The 22104-nt window shown below is 42.3% G+C and overlaps 1 protein-coding gene across 1 annotated transcript in view; it reads left to right on the top strand.

The window, feature by feature from the left end:
- LOC145397131 (putative glutamate receptor) overlaps positions 1 to 22104 on the top strand; it is a 97486-nt gene that overhangs the window by 50869 nt on the left and 24513 nt on the right. The gene's annotated exons all lie outside the window — the stretch shown is intronic.

Raw genomic sequence — 22104 nt, 5'->3', positions numbered from 1 at the left:
CAACTTGTGTTCCTATTTTTTTTTTTTTTCAAGATGTATATACAGAGTTATTCCAAAATTTTTAATAGCATGGAGACAGTTTCCATCTTTTTAAGGCTGGTGGAATGGTGACATCTAAAATAGCATCAAAACATGAGGGATACAGTAACACTCCTCCATTTTTTTCAGCAGTTGCTTTTCACGTCTATCATCCAGCCATGGCCAGCAAACCATGTTGGAAAGTATTGCTTATCAAATGTCTGTACTGTCATCGGTCTTCATTCAGTTCTTGTATATCTGACTAGAGTTTTCTTTCTCCATACTATTGCCATTAACACTGTCCCAGTTATTACAAGTATTTTACCAGGTTAGCTCTATATGCATACACCAATGTTTTTTAACATTATTGATTACTACTTTCCCACCCGACGGTGTGCGGTAATTTTAAATGTTGTTCAGTATTTTTTCTCCTTTATTTTTTGTATGCCAGTCTGCTCGATAAGCTTTGCCTCTGCTCTCAAAAATCATTCCACCTCTTCAATGCATTCATTTATAATCTGCTTACTGTTGTTTTCCTAATTCTTTCCTAAACATCATTTGCTTCATGTTGTTCTCCCTCATTAAACATTTACCTCCTTCTTTCACTACTTAACTGCTCATTCCATACTTTTCAATAACCCTTCCATCCAAATATATATTCCCTGCCTTTCCTTCTCCAATCTACTCCCTCATTACAGAAACTGACACTTCCATCTACTTTACCACTTTCGTATTATATATATATATATATATATATATATATATATATATATATATATATATATATATATATATATATATATTGTTACGGAACAGAGAAAGATAACGTACACTTTAAGTGAGAATGCTAAGAGTCACTACTGTCCCGTAAAGTTCCAGGTTCAAAACAAAGAGTTAGGTAAAATTACAAGTCAAAGTTTAATGCTCAAACTAACAATAAAACATTCAGGACTCATAAGGATAATGTAATGGCAAAAACAGGTTAAATATATGGTTAACTGCAATAGCCTCTATTAACACGAAATTAGCAAGAGTAAATTTATCTAAGTCAGCCCTGATAAAATGAGATACCAGATAATACTCAGTGAATGCCAGATAAATAATTACAGATACAAACTATTATCAAAAATGATTGACATAAAGAATCCCACACGAATTACAAAAACTTCACTAGGCCTACAAATTAAACTTATGCTATACAGTACAAGAAAAATGCAATAACAGTTATACTCAAATTACACACAGCTGCTAGATGGTTGGAGACTTCTTGAGCACTCACAATAATAATATCTGTACAGGGGAGGACAGAGATGTGAACAAAATGAGGAGCAGATCTAAGTGGCAATGATGCAGAGACTGAGCTCATTATATAGGGGCCAGGAGAGCTTGATACAACTTGTAATGAGGACGCGCAAATGAAGCCATGGGGACAAAGAGATGACAATCCCGCAAAGTATAACAGAGATGTCGACTTACTCTACTATAACGGTAGAAGGGGGGACTGAGGCAGAACACGCTCGTGATCAAACATGCAGCAACTGTGCGTTAAAATTACACAAAGGATGATGAAATCATAGGCTATGTAACACCTCCCCACAAAGAAAAAGAAATTTACAAAGGAAATTTCTTATTACTCTAAACAATCTGTCTAAAGTCTAGATAAGCAATCTGCAATAACATTTTCTTTCCCCTTGACATGTTGTATGTCTAATGAATACTCCTGAAGAAGTAGACTCCATCTTGCCAATCTCTGATTTTTATCTTTAAACTTACTAAGGAATTTCAGTGGGTTATGATCGGTATAAATGACTATGGGGTCAAAACCAGAACACAAATAAAATGAAAAATGCTGTAAACCCAAAATCAAGGCCAAAAGCTCTTTCTCAATAGTTGAGTAGTTCTTTTGAGGTGGAGTGAACTTCTTACTGTAATAAGATACAGGATGTTCAATACCCTGATCATCCTCTTGCAGCAAAACAGCCCCAGCTCCTGTATCACTTGCATCAACAGCCATCTTAAAAGGCTTAGCAAAATTTGGAGTAGCGAGCACTGGCTGACTTAATAAAATAGCTTTAAGTTTGTTGAAAGAGGATTCACAGTTATCGGTCCAGACAAATTCAACTCCCTTTTTCAGTAGGTCTGTAAGTGGTGATACAAGAATAGAAAAGTTAAGAACAAATCTCCTGTAATAACCTACCATTCCCAAAAATCTTTGTAGCTCTTTCCTACTTTTAGGTCTGGGAAGATCACTTATAACCTGAACCTTAGCTCCTGGTGGTGCAACATGTCCATCACCAATTACATACCCAAGGTACTGAACTTTAGCTTGACCAAACTCACACTTTGATAAATTAGCTACAAGATTAGCATGAACTAAACGGTCAAGAAATTTACTGACATGGTATAGGTGATCTTTCCAGTTGTCACTGAAGATTAATACATCATCAATATAAACAACACACCCTGCCAAACCCTCTGTTACAACATTCATGAGCTTCTGAAATGTGGCTGGTGCATTCTTCATACCATACGGCATTACAGAACATGCAAAAGCCTTTCCTAGTGTTACAAAACATGAGATCTCCCTAGCACGTTCAGTCATAGGTACTTGCCAGTATCCCTTTAACAAATCAAACTTACTTATGTACCTAGCCTTTCCGATCTTGTCTATGCAATCTTCCACGCGAGGGAGAGGGTAAGTGTCTGTTTTGGTTATCTGATTAACACGTCTGTAGTCGATGCAAAGCCGCTGTGACCCACCTGGCTTAGGGACCAGAGTGACAGGAGAACTCCACTTGCTCTGACAGGGCTCAATCATCTTGTGCTCCAACAGGTAGTCAAGCTCCTTCTGGATGAGAGGAACTTTCACTGGGTTCACACGGTAAGGAGGCAATTTAATTGGCTTTGCGTCTCCAACATCGACATCATGCATCAACACAGTGGTTCTTCCTGGAGTGGCACGGAACACTTGCGGGTACTCCTGCAGTAATGCCGAAAACTCCTGCCTTTCCTTGGGTGGTAGATGAGAAAGCTTAGTCTGGAGATCATTCATGATATCAGGATTCTTCCCCAAACTATCACTCAGGCTCATACTGCATGGGAGAGCTTCACTTGCAGACTCGGGTGGAACAGCTACAGTGCAGACTGGATTATTTTCGTCCCGCCTGTGACATAACTTTAGCATGTTGATGTGACATAGTTGCTTGCTCTTTCTACGATCTGGCGTGGCGATGACATAGCTGACATCACTGAGTTTCTTCTCCACAAAATAAGGACCACTAAACTTGGCTTGAAGAGGTTGCCCATGAACTGGTAGCAGAATCAAAACCTGATCTCCTGGCTGAAAGTGGCGTAACCTGGACTTCTTATCATACCAAGTCTTCATCTTCTCCTGAGCAGCTCCTAAATTCTCTCTCGCCAGCTGTAAAGCAGTGGACAGCCGTTCTTTGAAATTCATCACATACTTCAGCAGGTTGACGTCATCTTCCTCCGACAGCCAGCATTCCTTGAGTAGCTTAAGGGGTCCTCTTACTTCATGGCCAAACAGTAGTTCAAAAGGTGAGAAGCCCAGTGATTCATTTGGAGATTCTCTTGCAGCAAACACAACGAATGGAAGACCTTTATCCCAGTCTTTCTTATGTTCCAAACAGTATTTCTTGAGCATCGATTTGAGTGTTTGATGGTATCTCTCCAACGCTCCTTGGGTCTGGGGACGGTAAGCTGAAGACGTGATCTGGGAGATGCCCAACTCTTTCAGAGACTGCTTGAAAACATTTGACATGAAATTACTTCCTCGGTCTGACTGTACCTCCTTGGGCAGACCAAACTTTGTGAAGAACCCTAGCATTTCCTTAACCACGTTCTTTGCTGAGATGTTTCTAAGTGGAATGGCTTCAGGATAACGAGTAGCCATGTCAATCATGGTCAACACATAAGAAAATCCTGAAGAAGTCTTAGGAAGAGGGCCCACAATATCCACCAACACACGGGTGAAAGGCGCCTCAAAAGGAGGAATGGGAACTAGAGGTGCAACCTTTTCGGTCTGATTACACTTCCCCACAACTTGACAGGTGTGACAAGACTTACAATACCAGGAAACATCCCTGAAGATACCTGGCCAGTAGAAGTGTTTCAAAATGCGTGCCACAGTCTTCCTCACTCCAAGGTGTCCTGCCAAACTGGAATCATGAGCCACTCGAATGATATCCTGCCTACAAACACGAGGGATGACAACTTGATGTACAACCTCCCATTCACAGTCGGCTGATGCTGTTGGGGGTCTCCACTTCCTCATAAGTACTCCTGACTTTACATAATAACAAGTAGAAGCACCGGCTGACTCTTCCTCACTGCAAGCAGAGTTAGCTAGACCTTTCAACTCAGGGTCAGCAACCTGCAACTCAACCAACTCTTGACGAGACAAATTATCAACACTACGGGGTACTGCCTCATCTGGAGAGTGGTCCAAATTAGCAAGAAAAGTGTCAGCTAGGATAACATCATCATCATCATTATCCTCTAAATCACCAGTAACTTTAGACTTAGCCCTAGTGACAGCACATGCAGGGAACACATCAGGGACATCACAATCCTGGGACGCAGCCACTGGCTCACTAGACAACTGAGGAGCTGGACACACTTGACTTCCACCAATATCATTTCCAAGTAAGAAAGTTACACCTGACATTGGGAGTGTCTCAACCAACCCAACCATAACAGAACCATTAACAAAACCAGACTCTAAATTCACTCTGCACAGAGGAACAGAGAAGTAATTATTCCCTACACCTTGTAAGATTACAGTTTCATCAGAGGAATTAAAATTAGAGCCTAGAACACTGGTCAGCATAAGGGATTGGCAAGCACCTGTATCACTATATATTTTAACTGATTTCCTGTCATTACTGTCCAGAGGACTGACAAAACCATCAGACAGGAAATTAGCACATGAACTCTTGAGAGTGTCACCCACGTTACTGCTCAAAAGAGGAGCTCCATCATGAGAATTTAAGTTACCCCTCAAAGCAGGTTCAGTTAACTCAGTTAAAGAATTCTGGGAACTCTCAAGAGTGGACACTAGACCAATTGACTGAATATTTAAAGACTCCTTTTTGTTCACATCACGCTCTCTCCTGAAACATCTCTCCGTAGTATGACCAAGCTTACTACAGTAAGTACATTTACTTTTCTGAAATCTAGAGGTGGAGCTGGTATTTACTTCCTGAGAAACATCATCTTTATTCTCTTTCCTGTTACCTGTACTCTGAGTAGAGGCAACGTACTTACTCTCAGCTTTTCCTTTTTCTCTAGAATATCTCTTGTGAGTGAGAACATACTCATCAGCTAAAACTGCAGCATCAGACAAATTATCTATTCTTTTCTCATCAAGATATAGGCTTACATCTTTATAAATACACCTCTTGAAGTCCTCCAGCAAAATCATCTGCTTAAATTTACCAAAATCAGAATCCACATTCTTAGAATTTAACCACTGCTCAAACAGATCTTCTTTGATTCTTGCATACTCAACATGGGATTGCTTATCCTGCTTGTAAGTTGTCCTAAATTTTACTCTATAAGCTTCAGGAACAAGCTCATAGGCCTTAAGAATCAAGCTCTTTACTACATCATAATTATCAGACTGATCCTGAGGCAAAGATGCATAAGTTACTTGAGCTTTACCGGTGAGAACAGTTTGAAGGAGTACTGGCCAATACTCCTTAGGCCAATTAAAACCTGTAGCTACCCTCTCAAACAGCTGAAAATACTTTGTTAAATCAGATTCATTAAAAGGAGGGACAAGTTTAACATTTTTAGCCACATCAAAATCATCAGAGCTAGATGATCCAGTTCCACCTTGTTTCATGCAATACTCATGGTCTGCCTGAATCCTAGCAAGTTCAACTTGTGCGTGAAATTCAGCCTCCTTAACACGAGCCTCCTGCAGGGCTAGCTGTAACTTAGCTAATTCAATCTGCGTTTGCTCATTTGGAGGAGTTACATTAAACAAGCTTTCATTAATCATGTCAACAATTTGATCTTTAGAATGATGAGAGCGAACAACAATTCCCAATTATTGAGCAACAAGCTTAAGTTCATTCTTTGTTCTGTTTTCTATATCACACACTGTTTGCACATTTGACAAAAAATCTTTGGCTTCATCAAGTGTAGAAATAGTAGCCATCATGAATATATCACAGTCACAAAATATCAAACAATATCCTTATGATAATATCCTGAATATCCTGATGAGAGGTCGCCAAATTTATGTTACGGAACAGAGAAAGATAACGTACACTTTAAGTGAGAATGCTAAGAGTCACTACTGTCCCGTAAAGTTCCAGGTTCAAAACAAAGAGTTAGGTAAAATTACAAGTCAAAGTTTAATGCTCAAACTAACAATAAAACATTCAGGACTCATAAGGATAATGTAATGGCAAAAACAGGTTAAATATATGGTTAACTGCAATAGCCTCTATTAACACGAAATTAGCAAGAGTAAATTTATCTAAGTCAGCCCTGATAAAATGAGATACCAGATAATACTCAGTGAATGCCAGATAAATAATTACAGATACAAACTATTATCAAAAATGATTGACATAAAGAATCCCACACGAATTACAAAAACTTCACTAGGCCTACAAATTAAACTTATGCTATACAGTACAAGAAGAAATGCAATAACAGTTATACTCAAATTACACACAGCTGCTAGATGGTTGGAGACTTCTTGAGCACTCACAATAATAATATCTGTACAGGGGAGGACAGAGATGTGAACAAAATGAGGAGCAGATCTAAGTGGCAATGATGCAGAGACTGAGCTCATTATATAGGGGCCAGGAGAGCTTGATACAACTTGTAATGAGGACGCGCAAATGAAGCCATGGGGACAAAGAGATGACAATCCCGCAAAGTATAACAGAGATGTCGACTTACTCTACTATAACGGTAGAAGGGGGGGACTGAGGCAGAACACGCTCGTGATCAAACATGCAGCAACTGTGCGTTAAAATTACACAAAGGATGATGAAATCATAGGCTATGTAACAATATATATATATATATATATATATATATATATATATATAGTTAGGCATTGCTAGAGAATTCCTGATGTTTCCCGTACTTCCGTTACGAGCCGGAGCTGCCAGTTAGCCTGCTCTTGTGAGTGTAATTATTTCATAAGTGGTATATTAATTTTTATGTTCATTTTCTCAATAATGTTAAATTACTTTGTATGCTAAATAATTGACAGTGTTATGTAGTGTAAGAACACTCTGGCATGTTTTTGAGATCTCCAAGTTGGCAACTGTTCCTTCTCCCAGAATGTTGATCATTCTAGAACAATGCAAGCTTATATAAGGATGGAGAAGAGACCAGAGCAGGTTCAGTCACTTTCAGTTCAGTTTGAGAGAAGTTCAGTATCAGTGCAGTGCAGTTTGTATATTTTCAATCTTTCTATATACCGTACATACTTAGGCTGCTTCCCTCAAGGAAAGGGAGGTAGTCGAGACTGGACGACACACTCCCAATTTACTCATCCACTCAAACACATTCATTTGCATCTTAGCCCCAAGGGGAGAAGGGACAGATCCACCCCCTGTGGTGGGGTGGACACAATCTGGCCGCACTATGGAGTGGTGCTACTACTCTGCAGCCAGGTTGTGTTAGGAAGAATTCTGCCACCGTATTCCGTGTGTGTCGTAAAAGGCAGCTAAAAGTGGGGGGGGGGAGGGGACTAGGGACTCCCTCCTTTGCTTTTTAGTTCCTAAAATGAGACAGGCCATATTTTCGATATTTGTGAAAAATAGTGAAGTGTTGTTGGCAAACAGTGAAGTGTTATTGCAGTTAGGAAAGTTTGTATAGCTCCAGTGCTTGTGAAAACAGTGAAGTGGAGTTGGAAAGCATTAAGTTTAATTATTTAGAAAATAAAGACAGTGAACTTAAGAAACCAGTGTTTATTTACGATGCCTGAGCTGATCTTGTATGCTGTACACTGAAAGGCTGACCATAGGAAGAACAACTCATTGGGCAATGTCCTTCATATAGCCTACTGTACTACTGCTGTTGGCGTCTGTGGCAGTGTGGAACGGGGACATAACACTGGTGTCAGGAATAGGATTTTTAGAAAGTGTTGCACTGAGTCTACTCTTCAGTATGGAGTAAGAGTGTGTGCAGACAAGAAGCCATGCTGGGCAGGGGGAGGAGGTGTCACTGGCTGCAATAATGAACCCTTTGAGACACGACACGATTCGCATCTCGTGTCTTTCCTGGTAAACGCACATTGACACGAATCTCGTGAAAAAGAGGGCAAAATTGCCAAAAAGTAAGTTTTCGGCCGATTTTCGTCAAATTTTGGTGCGTTCTAATGGAAGAGTCTCGCCTCAAAAGTAAACATTTGGCAATACTGTCATGCCTTCAGTGGGACAGTGCACAGTGGTAAATCTCGGTACCTCACAACCAGCCAGGCTGTAGGGTTGAGCCACGTGTCATCCCTTTAACCCCTATATAGCACATTTCGATCTGGCTTATCTGCCACTGGAGCTGGAATTCGGGGGTGTTTTTTCGACTTTCACAGGAAAATCAATATGTTCTGACTAAAGAGAAAGAATTTACACACCTGACAGTGCAATCGGCACTCCACTAGGCCTAATGGTTACCGCACAATCGAGGGTAAAAGTTGAAAAAAAAAAAATAGTTACCCCCAAAAAATTTTGAAAGCTCCATAGTTTTGATAACAAACTATTTCTATTACTGAAATAGGTCACTGCAATATCATATGTCACACCAAGCCCGAGAACAGGTGTTTTGGGGTGTGGGGAGATTACTTGCTTTTGGGGAGATAAAGTTCCCTGTGGGCAGAAGGTTTGTAGGTATTGTAGGTATGGAGGTTGGATAGAACCATCTTTTCTCATCAAAGTAGACCACTTTAGTTTGTTCTTGACCAACTACTATGAAAACAGATGTGTATGTACGTGTGGGGAGATAAAATTCGATTGGGGAGAAGGCCCACAATGAGTACATTAAACCTTGGAAAATCATTTATGGTAACAACCAATTTGGCTAGTTGTAACAAACAAAATCTATGTGATTTAGCATATCAACCATGCAAGCAGGTGTGTTTGCAGGTGTGGGGAGATAATTCACGTATGGGGAGTAATAGATGTATCGAGGCGGAGGGGTGATGGTGGGGGAGGGGGTTGGGTGGTGGTGGGGGGCTTGGGCTCAGATGCCTGTGATTGCACATGTTTGCATGTATAGAATAGTATACAGAGAAGCATTTATTATGTTCAGGTATGAAAAGGCACAGGAAAAAAAAAAAACATCGAGGCAATACATATAAAGCACACGTACATGTGTTGGGGGTGGGCGGAGTGGGGGAGGGGAAGCGTGGGGAGGGAGAGCAAGCTAAGCTGCGTGCTCGCTATCACACGACGGCTAACTGGGGGTCAGAGGGTTGTATGAGGCCAAAAGGGAGGGAGGGGGTAGGGTACTTAGGGGTATACAAGGTAGGGGGGGAAGGTTTGGGGGGTTGGAGGGGGATGGAATGGGCCTCGTGGTTGAGGGAGGGGTAAACTTTGACTAACAACGTCCTATTGAGCGTACAGAGGGGTGAGAGGGTCTTCAGAGAGGGTTAGTACGTGACAGATGACGAAACATTCAGGCAATGGGTGGGCCAAGAGGGAGGGTGACCCCCCCTGCCCCCAGAGTGGCTGGATCACCCACCCCAAGGCCGGAGGGGTTAGTTCTCATTGGCTTGAAGGGATATACATCACAATCTGGGCGGAGCAATGTGCAGGCAGTTTTTTACAAGGCGCACTATAGTGATGTGATTCGGCTGAAAGGGCTAAAGTGCTCAACACGTACATTGACGTGCTTCGGTATTTAGGGGTTAACTCCCCTATTTCTCCCCCTCCCACCTGAGGCCGAAGCCACGATTGACTGACTGTGATTATATATTGTCCATGAATATACTATGAAGTGACTGTGTCTAGAAACATAAATATATTGTTTGTACAGCGTTGGGGCCTGTTTTCAGCCGTTAGGCCTAGGGGCAGGACTCGTGTTCACTGTAGCAGGGTTTGCCACCCTGCTTCACCCTGCCCCAAATGCTGTGAGTATAGTATGTATACAGTGAAGCCAATGCCTATACTGTATATTGTACGAAAGATATAGTGGCTGGCTTGGTGAAATAATTGGACTAGCAGGTGTCACATACGCCATAGCCATAGTCGTGAATGGAGCAGGTGTCATGTGTACGCCTTAGTCGGGAAGGGAATAATGAAGGAGTTTGGGATGGAATCATTGTGACTGTGATAAATTTGCATATGATTTAGTGTGGAATATACGTCCAATATGCTGCGAGTGTTTGTGTAAAAGTGTGGTGTGTGCCAAGTAGCGCTGCGTCGTACTCTCAAGGCGAAGCTGCGTCATGTGGTATGCCATAGTCAGGAATGGAATAATTGCGGAGGTAGGGATGGAATCATTGTGATAGTCATCTATTTACATATGATTTAGTGTGAAATGTTCATCAAATGTGATGCAAGTATTTGTGAAGCAATGTTTAGGGTGCATAGCGTGTGTTAGCGGAACCTTAGTGGAAGGAGGGCAGGGGACAGAAGGACGCCATGCAACCATGGACGTCAGTGAACAAGTACTGTACCGTGCTTAGACATTTATAGATAACTTTTGGTTTATGTGAAATGTCCATCAACTGTGCCGAGAGTGTTTGTGAAGCAATATATCAGGTGTATAGCGTGTGTCAGCAGAACCTTAGCAGTAGGAGGGCAGGGGACAGAAGGATGCCATGCAACCCCGGACGTCAGTGAACAGGTACCGTACCATGCTCAGACATTGATAAATAACAGTGTTGTAGGTCTCGAGACTAGTTTTGGTCTCGAGACCAGTTTGATGTGGTCTTGGTCTTGAGCTTGGTCTTGAAGCTTCTAGTCTCGGAGTTTTGGCTCGAGACCATGTCGAGATCAGTATTACAAAGTGCTTCGCGATGTGGGGAAGGTCAGAATTTATATGATCATACATGGAGAAAAATTATGGCTGATTCAATTCACGGCACACCATACAGCATTGTACTGTCTAGAGATTCTGCCTGGCTAGCGCTACAGTGATGATACATGAGCTAAGTCCTGCGAGTGCTGATAGAGTGCGTGCGAGTCTAGAGATCATGCATGACTTGGCCATTCTCACAGTGATAATCTCCACTTGCACGCACGCATGTTTGCAGCTCTGTTCACCATGTACTTCATATACATGTATGGTGTATGCAATCCCCACACCCTTTGTACATGTACAGCACAAGTTTAGCTAGTTCGCTCGGAAAACGTAACCACAAAAATGTCTATTATCCTATGTTTATTTCTTCATGCCAATGAAGCAATGAAAGCAGAAATATTTTACCTAGATGTTCAGTGTTCACATGTATTAACTTTGTAAATATATTTCCTCCCTTATAGGGGCATAGCCAGGATTTTGGAACAATAGGGGCCAAATCTGAAATCAGTGGCTTCCAACCTTTCAAGTTATGACCCTTCAAAGCTTCCAAATGGCTATCACGGAGGTCTGTAGTGACTTCTGTGACCTTTTTAAAGGAAATCAGAATACAGTATTTTCTAGTGTTTCACAGCCACCCTTGTATTTCACACAACTTATTCATCTATGAGTGGGAGGCCATGGCCATGTGGCCCAGTGGCATTTCTAGCTCCATTAAAGTGGGGGGGCCACCCAGGTGGCCGCTAAATCATCTGTACTAGCAAGAAGGGCAGTGAGCAGATTCGAATGAGGGCCTCTTTCAAGAGGAAAAGTTAATGAAAACTGTCCTCTTAAACAAATAATGAGTACGACCGTAAGAAGTATTTGGAGCACTTAGGGAAGTAAAATACATATTTTATATTTACGAAAAAAATTTACCTCCCACCTCTGTATCCTGAAACCCCTCAGGTCTCTCGTGTAATTATCCTGAAAAATAAGTAGTCTCCCTCGACTGTTCACGAGAAACGAAAGATGAATGTGTTGTGTATGGAACGTTTGGGCATGGGTAAAACTTGGAGAGAAGTGCGAAAATTAGACATCCGAATCCAGCTTTCATATGAGGAAGATACAGCTATCCATGAGTACGATGGCACTGACAAAGTATGCAACACCATACATTAAACTTCAAAACCGTACTTTCAAAAATTTAAAAACTTAAAAAACTTTCAAAAGCTGTAACATTGGTGTGCAGGGCTGTAGAGAGCTATGACCACGCCCTGGGGTGCCTGGAAAACGTTTGAGATGGGCAAGAAATAAAAGAAAAATTGTCACAGTCCTGGTGTGGGCCCTGATCCCTCCATATTCTCGAGTTTTGGCCCAAAAAATTATCAACATGGCCCTCGTCCCTCTTTCGTTCTTCTTAGTAATTGTTGCCCTAGAAACTCCATGACCTCATGCAACTCACGTGTGATAATCAACTTAATTTCGTTTAAAAGGTGTTGAGTATCGCATTGATACATAATCTGCAACTGGGTGATTGGGGTACTATAGTCGTGGTGCACGACTCTGAGGTTCTCATTATCATAACCTACCAACCTACCATTCAAAAGTGCGTCCGATTTCGTATCATATAATCATATTACACATTACTCATATTATTATGTACGAATATATTATACATGAATATTATTATACACGAACATATTATACACGAGTCACGTGTGTATCGTGTTATACATGAAATGGGATGCACTTTTGAATGGTAGGTTGCCAGGGTATGATAATGACAACCTGAGTGTCATGCGCCATGGCTATAGTGCATTCACTCAAGGGGCCGAGATGCCCGTGAAAACTGACCAGCAGTGCAGCACCTGCAGGCTGCAGCTACTTTTCATTCATTCAGCAGACACATAAATTCTTGGTCTTGGTCTTGGTCTTGGACTCGGAGCGTGTGGTCTTGGTCTTGGACTCGGAGCGTGTGGTCTTGGTCTTGGTCTCGAGGTGCCTGGTCTTGACTACAACACTGATAGATAAGTTATCATTTATGTTAACTGTTCGTAAATTGTGCAACGAGCGGTCGTATGGAAATATATCACATCATTTGTAGAGTTCTGCTCTCGATGGAAGGTGTTGCGTGACAGTGAATAATATCTCCTTTTTTTCAGCAAAGACTCATAGCTCAGACAGAACTTTTGTATCCAAGTGCTTGCCACCATGGAAAGGGGTTGTCGTCTGAGGAGTGGCAGAAGATTCTTTTTGAAGAGGAGAAAGAAAGCGAGGAGGAGGAGGTGCCGAGCGACGAGTCAAGTTTGCGAGGAGGACTGGGATTATGTCCCCCCCATTCCCATTAGGAGGTTTTGCCCTGACCACTACCACCATGGGAGCAGACACCACCACCAGCAGCGGGACCCGAAGCCCAGCCATCACCACCACTAAGACCTCTCACTCCAGCAGCCGTCCCAGTGCCTCCACTTCCCCCTTGGCCGAGCTCATGTCACCGGTTGTGGGGCCAAGTATGCAACATTGGCACCTGCAACTACAGTAGTGTCTGTGGTGCAGCTGGTGCAGGATGCAACTGTGTCATCATTTCCTGCCTGATCAACGAGGGAGCTGTCACCGGCAGCTTTCATCCCCCCTCCCCCAACGTGCGGCAGCAACATCAACCAGCTTCATCATCTTCCTCGTCGGAGCCGACACCACCACAACGAGATCGCCAGGGTCCCCAGCCTGGCTATGGGGGGCAGCCAAGGGGTGGTCGAGGAGGCCAAAGGGTATTGGTAGGCCAACCCACTGCCACCACTGCAGGAGGTGTTTCTGCAGAGGATCCAGGGTGGGGCAGTGGCCCATTCACACCACATAATGGATCCTTCACAGGATCCCCAGGGATGAAGGTGGATCCACCAACAACGCCCCTACAGTTCTTCCAACTTTTCTTCATCCGGTAGTTGTTGTCGTATCTCGCCTGTGAGACCAACAAGTACGCAGCGTTCCTGGGGACTGTGTTGGATGCCTGGTTCATTTATAATGAGGAGGAGATGGCCAAGTTCCTAGGGCTGTACTTTTTCATGGGGATCGTGGACATGCTGACCATCAGGCACAATTGGAAAAGTTCCCCACTCCATAACTATCCACTATTTTGACGAGCAATGAGTGGGAGACAGTGGTGATCCTGAATCACTTCCATGCCTTCAATTCCCTCGCCATACCCAAGGACAATCAAGATCGGCTCATCAGAGTTCTCACGGCAATGGAATACATCCTTTAGCGGTTCCAAGACACCTACCTAGCCAAGGAGAAAAAGCCTCGACAAGGGCTCACTGGGGTGGAAGTGCTCCTCAGCTTCAGGGTGTACAACCCCATGAAGCCCTCAAAATACACCATCAAGCTGTACATCCTGGCTGAGTCGTTCTTGGGCTACATCTGGAACTTTGACGTGTACAATGGGCAGAAGAAGACTCTGGAGAACACCGTTTGTGGCCTCATAGAACAGCTGAAGGACCAGGGATACGAAGTTTTCATGGACAACTATTATAACTCTGTATCCCTGTGCAAACGACTCTTCAGTGTAGGAACCTATGTGTGTGGGACCCTACGGCTGGCAAGAGGAGCACCAAAGCAGCCTCAGGCCGTTGCCAAGGCTAAGAACCTGCCAGAGGGGGGCATGGCAGCAAGGCACAAGGACAATGTGATAGTGCTGCTGTAGAAGGACAAGTGCATTGTCAACATGGTCTCCACCTTCCACAGCACAGGCACCATCCCAAAGCAGGTTCAAGGGAAGGCCAAGGCTCCTGACAGGAGGACAACCTCTGTCCAGAAGGTTGTGCACAAGCCCGTCATGGTGGAGGACTATAACCAGCACATGGGGGGGTGGATCATTTCAACCAAATGGTCCAGTATTACCCCATCCAAAGGCTGATCGTGACGTGGACCAAGAAGATCATGCTCTACTTCATCCAGATGGCCATCTTCAATGTGTTTGTCTTATATAAGAAGTGCTCACGAGGGACAGTGACTGCTTGACTTTCTGGAGATCATCCTCAAGCTCTTCCAGTTCAGCGAAGCGGAGTGGCCCACATCAGGGCATGTCATCCACCATACCCCTTACCTTCCAACTGGACAGCCAGCAGCACCTCCAACTGGCACTTTGCTGGCACTTTCTGAACCTGCAGCAGTACCAGCATCTCCTGGAGCAGTACCTGCACAGGTGCAAATACCACCATTTCCTGGAGTAGCACCAGCACAGGTGCCAATACCGCCATCTCCTGCAGGACCAGCACAGGTGCCAAGACCTTCATCTCCAGCAGTACTTCATCTCCAGCAGTCCTGGTCCAACTGGAGAACCTGCCACTGCTGCCATGCCAGTCCCTGCAGCTGCATCTCCAGGAAGACAGGACCAGGAAACACCAGGACATCCAACCAAGCATTGAAGAGTCATCGACGACACAGTCCGGTTGGATTGCACAGTGGGCCATCAACGGGAGAGGATCCCCAACCAGAAGAGGCTCTGGTGTGCCTTGTGTGTCTTGTTAAAGATGAGGAGGAACACAAGTCACATGTGTCCTGTTTGTGATGTGCTGCTTTGAGTGGGTGATTGCTTCGAAGTATTCCCTAGTGGAGCGTACACACACACACACACACACACACACACACACACACACACACACACACACACACACACACACACACACACACACACACACACACACACACACACACACACACTACTAACCCCTCATCTTCAACCCCTCAGGGTCCTGGTAGCAGCTCAACACCTTTGGAGGAAGTGAGTTTTCCATATTTTGTTGATTTGTGTATAGTCCTATTTCTATATTTCTATTTTTTTTTTTTTCACACATATAAGCATTGTTTTCTACATATACCCATATGACATGAAAGAAAGTACAGCTTCAGTATCAGTAACTAGCAAAAAGACAAGTGGTCATGTCCAGTTCCTGATGGCACTATCAAAAACCTTAGGTTATTTTACATGTAGACTTTGAATAAAACAAAATAAAACCTCTAGCGAGTGAAAATATGTAGATGTGAGTGAGGCAGGAAAAACTGACCGCACTAGGAGGTATGTTGTTCTCTTTCGTCCAGGTAATAGTCGTGTCGATGTTTTGACAACATCATGAGGAACAATATAAAAATAAACATCTGTACATAAAAATAAACATCTGTACATAAAAATAAACATCTGTACATTTTTTATGTAAAGGCGGGGGAAGAGTGTTTTTATCTCGCTTGCGGTAAAACTATGTAGCATGCTAGGAAGAGTAATCTACCACTGTCGTCCATTTACTCAAAAAGTATTGGACGTATCGATTTCCTGAAAGAAACATGATAAAGCGTGGTAAATTCTACGTATGTACATGACATAACAATGTAATTTCTTTGATAAAAAGTCGTTGTTGTATGGGCGGGAATATAACAGTTATTGTGCGCGCATGACAAAAGTGCAGCACGGGCGTGGGTACCCTGTAGTTTTTTGCAATTTACTTGGAAACAGTGAGGTGCTTAAAAAATCTGCAGATACCATGAGAAAGCTCATGAAATTCAACACAAGATTTTGAAATTAAAACATAACCTCTGCAAGAAAACTTTTGCGCTAGAGCTCCGTGCACAAAAAATCAGTTTCTGGTAGGAAATTACATTTAGTTTATTGCTATTTTCTCGAAAACTAAAAATTGTATCACAAATCCGGAAAGCGTATTAGAAAGCTGATGAAATTTCCTTCTCTAATTCTAATAACAATTTTCTCTGATCAAAACATTCGAACTATGATGTTGGGAAGTGAGATTGACGTTCCGAAATGTATATTCACACTGGCCTAATGTACTTCTATTTGTACTTTTTTTTTTTTTTTAATTATCAGCTAGGACAAATACCGGCAAATAAGTTGATGTAAGTTTCATGACAATATATATATATATATATATATATATATATATATATATATATATATATATATATATGTTTGGGTGGCGAAAATAAGGCGAGAATACATGTCTTCAGAGGCACACAAGGGAGGGGGGGGGGGGCTGGCAGAGAAGGGGGTGGAATAAAATCGTGTGCCGGAAAGCTTACTGAAACTTACCGTGTGTGAGAGGGTGAAACTATTTCAAGCATCAGAGAAAGAACTCAAAGAACAATTACGGACACAAAATGAGGGACAGAAAGAACTCAAAGAACAATTACAGGCACAGAACGAAGAACAGAAAGAACAATATGAACATCTGCAAGAGGCATTACAGGAGCAACAGAGGGAATTACAGCTGAGGATGCAAGGACAGCTAGATGCTTTCGTGGAGGAAATGAAGGAAGAGCAACAGTAGTTGAAGGAGGAAGTATACGCTACGTTACAGCAGCAGAAGTGTATGGTAAGCACTAACGTGATGGAATTCAGACAGCATCTTGACGACCAGGTGAAACATGTAAACAACCAGTTGAAGACAATTACTGATTGTATACAGCATGTAAACAACCATTTGAAGATAATTAGTGAGAGAACTGAGGTTGTAGAGAAATATTGCACTGCTAAGCCTCAGGTTAGTGTACAGGGAGCATATGAAAAGAATGGAAGGTGTACGGTGGTGAATCTTGACGGATCCCAAGCATCTACAGGTAGCATTACAAGGCCGGGTAATCAGAATGCAGAAGTTTTAAGTCCTGGACTTAATTATGATGCCCCAGTTTTTAGGCCCCAAACCAGTGACGTGCATGGCTATAATGGAGGTCCAAATAAAAAGAAACCTCAAGAATCTAAAGGTAGAGTATCTTGGGAAACTTACCGTGCACAGTTTGAGTTACTTGATGATCAGAATGGTTGGAATGATAGACAGAGGGCAATGCAGCTTGCTACTAGCCTTTAAGGGTGCAGCAGTGAAAATTCTGGGCCAGATGTCAATGATGGAGAGGAATAGTTATCAGTCCCTAGTAAAAGTGCTGGAGAACAGATGTGGAACCATGTACCAGACTGAGGTTGCACTTACGGCAAGCACTTACTTGCCGTAAGTGCTTGGGATAGATTAAAAGCATGTACTTGCCCGAGTTCCAGGGGGTTAACTCATCCTCTTCAGGCCCACGGTGGGGGGCGGAGGGACATTGATTGCAAGATTGTGACAATGTGAGTTAACTTTTACCTACTCGTGGTGTAATGGTATGCTGCCTGGCTCTCACCTGAGAGTCCCGGGTTCGATTTCCGGCATATTGGTAATATATTAGATTATTTTTCCTGTGTACAGTACAGGTTTCTCTCTTCATTCTGACTTGCCGTAAGTGATTGGGATAGATTAAAAGCATCTACTTGCCCAAGTGCCAGAGGGTTAATTCATCCTCTTCAGGCCCACAGTGGGGGCGGAGGGACATTGGTTGCAAGATTGTGACAATGTGAGTTAACTTTTATCTGGTCGTGTTGTAGTGGTATGCTGCCTGGCTCTCACCTGAGAGTCCCGGGTTCGATTCCCGGCATACTGGTAATATATTGGATGATTTTTCCTGTGTACAGTACAGGTTTCTCTCTTCATCTGCTGAAGAGCCGCCTACAGACACATCCAGCCAAGGCAAGTGAGGTGAGCTTCAAGGATGGTGACCAAGTTTGGTTATGCAGTCTTCAGTGGAAGAAGGGATAGTCAACGAAGCTGCAGAGCTCATGGGCCAGGCCTTACACTGTGTTGGATCGCCAATCAGATGTAACGTATCGGATTCAGGGAGGCAGAAAGTCTCGCCCAATAATGGTACATGTGAACCATCTGTGGCAGTACCATGGGCCAAGGCAGTACAGCTGGGACGTCTCCGAGGAATCATGCTCTCCCGCAGCCGAGAGTGTTGAGGAAAGCCAAGGAACTGAAGTGCAAGAGTTTCCCATAAGAAGTGAATCAGGAAGAGGACCAAGACCTTCCAGGAGAAGTGGACCCTGTTTAGGAGCAACGACGTCGTCGGAAGCAGCATAGAAGAAGACCAGATAAGTTGAAGGATTATATTGTGTCTTGTTAGATGTTTCATTAGGATTAAGGTTTATGTTTGTAAATATTGTGTAGTTTTGTCGGGATGACAAAGGACTAGGGAGGGGGTAATGTTGAGAAGCAGGATTTGCCAGTTAGGTTTTGCTAGAGAATTCCCGATGTTTTCCGTAATTCCGTACCTCCATTGCGAGTCGGAGTTGCCAGTTAGCCGGCTATTGTGAGCGTAGTTATATTTTAAGTTCTACATGAATTTTTATGCTCTTTTTCTAAATAATGTTTTATTTATGTGATTGTGTGTTAAATTATTTAATTTAATTTAAGTTTGTATGCTAAATAATTTGCAGGGTTATGTAATGTAAGAAAAATCTGGCATGTTTCGGAGATCTCCGAGTTGGCAACTGTTGCTTCTTGTAGAATGTATATCATTCTAGAATAATGCAAGTTTATATAAGGATGGAGAAGAGACTAGAGCAGGTTCTGTCAGTTTCCGTTCAGTTTGAGTGCAGTTCAGTGTCAGTGCAGTGCAGTTTGTGTATTTTCGGTACTTGTGGAAAATAGTAAAGTGTTATTGGCAAACAGTGAAGTGTTATTGCAGTTTGTATAGCTCCAGTGCTTGTGAAAACAGTGAAGCAGAGTTGGAAAGCATTAAGTGTAATTATTTCGGAAAAAAAAAAAGACAGTGAACTTACAGTAAGAAGCCAGTGATTATTTACAATGCCAGAGCTGATCTTTTGTGCTGTACACTTAAAGGCTGACTGTAGGAAGGACAACTGACTGGTCATCGTCCTTCCTATACTGTACTACTGCTGCTGGAGCCTGTGGCAGTGTGGAACGGGGACGTAACACACACACACACACACACACACACACACACATAAATTATATATATATATATATATATATATATATATATATATATATATATATATATATATATATATATATATATATATATATATGCACGAAAAGTGATTGCATTGACTTCTTGGCAGTGATGCAAATTACCTTTTTACCATTACTGTAACTTACTGTATTGTAGGCACACTAAAGCTAGTGAAAAATACAAACCAAATTAACCATTTACCAACACTTACTAAATACCTGTAATTCCTGTCACGTAATGTAATGCTATATGCAGTATATGCTGTTCTTATACGTTATAATATCCTCAAGTATGGGAGGGAAAGATGCTACGTATTATACCCAACAAAGTGCTCACTGACTTTCAATGATTATGTTTCAACCACTGCGTCTGCAACAGGAAGCAACTTTACACTCAACCTGCAAGAGATAAACTTCAAAACTTCATGAGAAAAAGGTACTTTTTTCATGATTTTTCAATGCCAAGATCATCAAAAAAGGATATTGGACTGGAGGTAACAGCTTATTGCTTGCCCTCAAATGAAATAACTACAGACCTGAGCTGGCTGACACACAAACGTTAAGATTTTTGCCGTCCTAAAAATCTATTGAGAAATTACAGAGGGAGTCTGACTAACTTGGATGAATATTTACAACCACGGAGGTTGTTTACTGGCATTCGTTTGGAGAAACGCTAAATCTTGAAAAAAAAAATTTAAGTAGTTATTCTTTTCACATATATTTTAGTTTGCCAAGGAAAATGTTACTCCAGAAATAGTCAGTGATTATTGATGGCAAAAACTGTTATCTTATATATATATATATATATATATATATATATATATATATATATATATATATATATATATATATATATATTTTTTACGAAACAGGGGTCTCTGTTGTCGTCTACCCGCTTGTCGCATCCCAGTACTATTTTATGTCAGGACCAGGTGACGAACACCTGGTGTGTACTGCAAATTTGTTTATGGTACGATAAACAAGAACGCCAAATGATCACGTTCGTTAATAGTGTCGTTTAATTACCCGTCCCCGCCCCGGAGTGGCTCGGGGAGGGGTATTGTTTTCACTCGATTTGTTTTTTCTTTGTTTGTTTGTCTGTCTGTCTGTCTGTTAACAGCTTTACGTGAAAACTATCGGTGTGATTTGTACTATAATTACAGGGACCATGGGTTATGACCTTCTGATCACCTGATTAAGTTTTGGGCCAAACTGGGCCAAGGTCGAGGCTGTAGGCCCACCAATATGTAAAACAAAAAATGAGGTAGGCTATTTTTTTTTTCGACATAACTCCTTCCAAATTAGTCATATCGACATGAAACCAAAACCTAAAGGTGCATCTTTCAAATCTGCATCGTATAATATGCCTCATTACATCAGGGGGGTCACCTCTCAGTTAGCAGTAGGGGGGTCAGTGTCAGGCGGGTCGGGCTTAAAATTTCAAATGGGCATAAAGTCGTCAGTATTTACCCATTTGCTCCTAATTTGATATGTGACATCTTTGGCCTGATATCCTGTTCTGTTTATACGTTATCACTAAATTGACTGCCAGGGACGGGTTTGCTGTGCCTTGGCACTGGATCTTGTTTTCGTAGTAGGGCCCACAAATGTTTCTGTGCAGCTCCTGCAGCATGCAACGAAGTACATCAAAAATGTAAAAGAATTGTAGCGTTTTTTAAACAGACAAAACGGCGTATCGACCTGTGGAAAAAAAAAAAAAAAACAGTCAAGATGGACAGTGATTTCAGAGGCACTGAGAAAGTCGTAGTAACAGAGAAAACGGCGTATCGACCTGTGAAAAAAAAAAAAAAAAAAAAAAACGGCCAGAAGGGACAGTGATTTCAGAGGCACTGAGAAAGTCGTAGTAACGAATAACTCCTCAGTTCATGGAAACATGGATACGCTTGTAAACATAGTCAGCAATGTCTGACATGGATCCCAAATGTAAATGAATGAAAGGGATGAACTTACTGTGAATAATACGCCTTCAGAGAATATTATGTATGGTGAGATAGTTTGTCAAAGTGACGAGTGGATGATAAAGAGAAATGTGGAGTTATAAGTGGTACGGCAAAATAGGTTGACCAGGACTCGATAGTGCCATATAGGACGGAATGGGGTACGAGAGGATATACAGTACATACCCCAACTGGAGGGAGTAAGATGAGCGAAAAGGACAAGTAGTATGAGCAGGGATAAGAAAAGAGAGGGTGAGATTAATGAAAAGACCAAGGAGGACATGCAGGTA

The sequence above is a fragment of the Coenobita brevimanus genome, chromosome 40, assembly GCF_032717465.1.
Source record: "Coenobita brevimanus isolate Jiangsu-jjx chromosome 40, ASM3271746v2, whole genome shotgun sequence".
Taxonomy (NCBI): domain Eukaryota; kingdom Metazoa; phylum Arthropoda; class Malacostraca; order Decapoda; family Coenobitidae; genus Coenobita; species Coenobita brevimanus.
The sequence above is the reverse complement of the archived record's forward strand: the minus strand, read 5'-3'. Positions and strand labels throughout refer to the sequence as shown.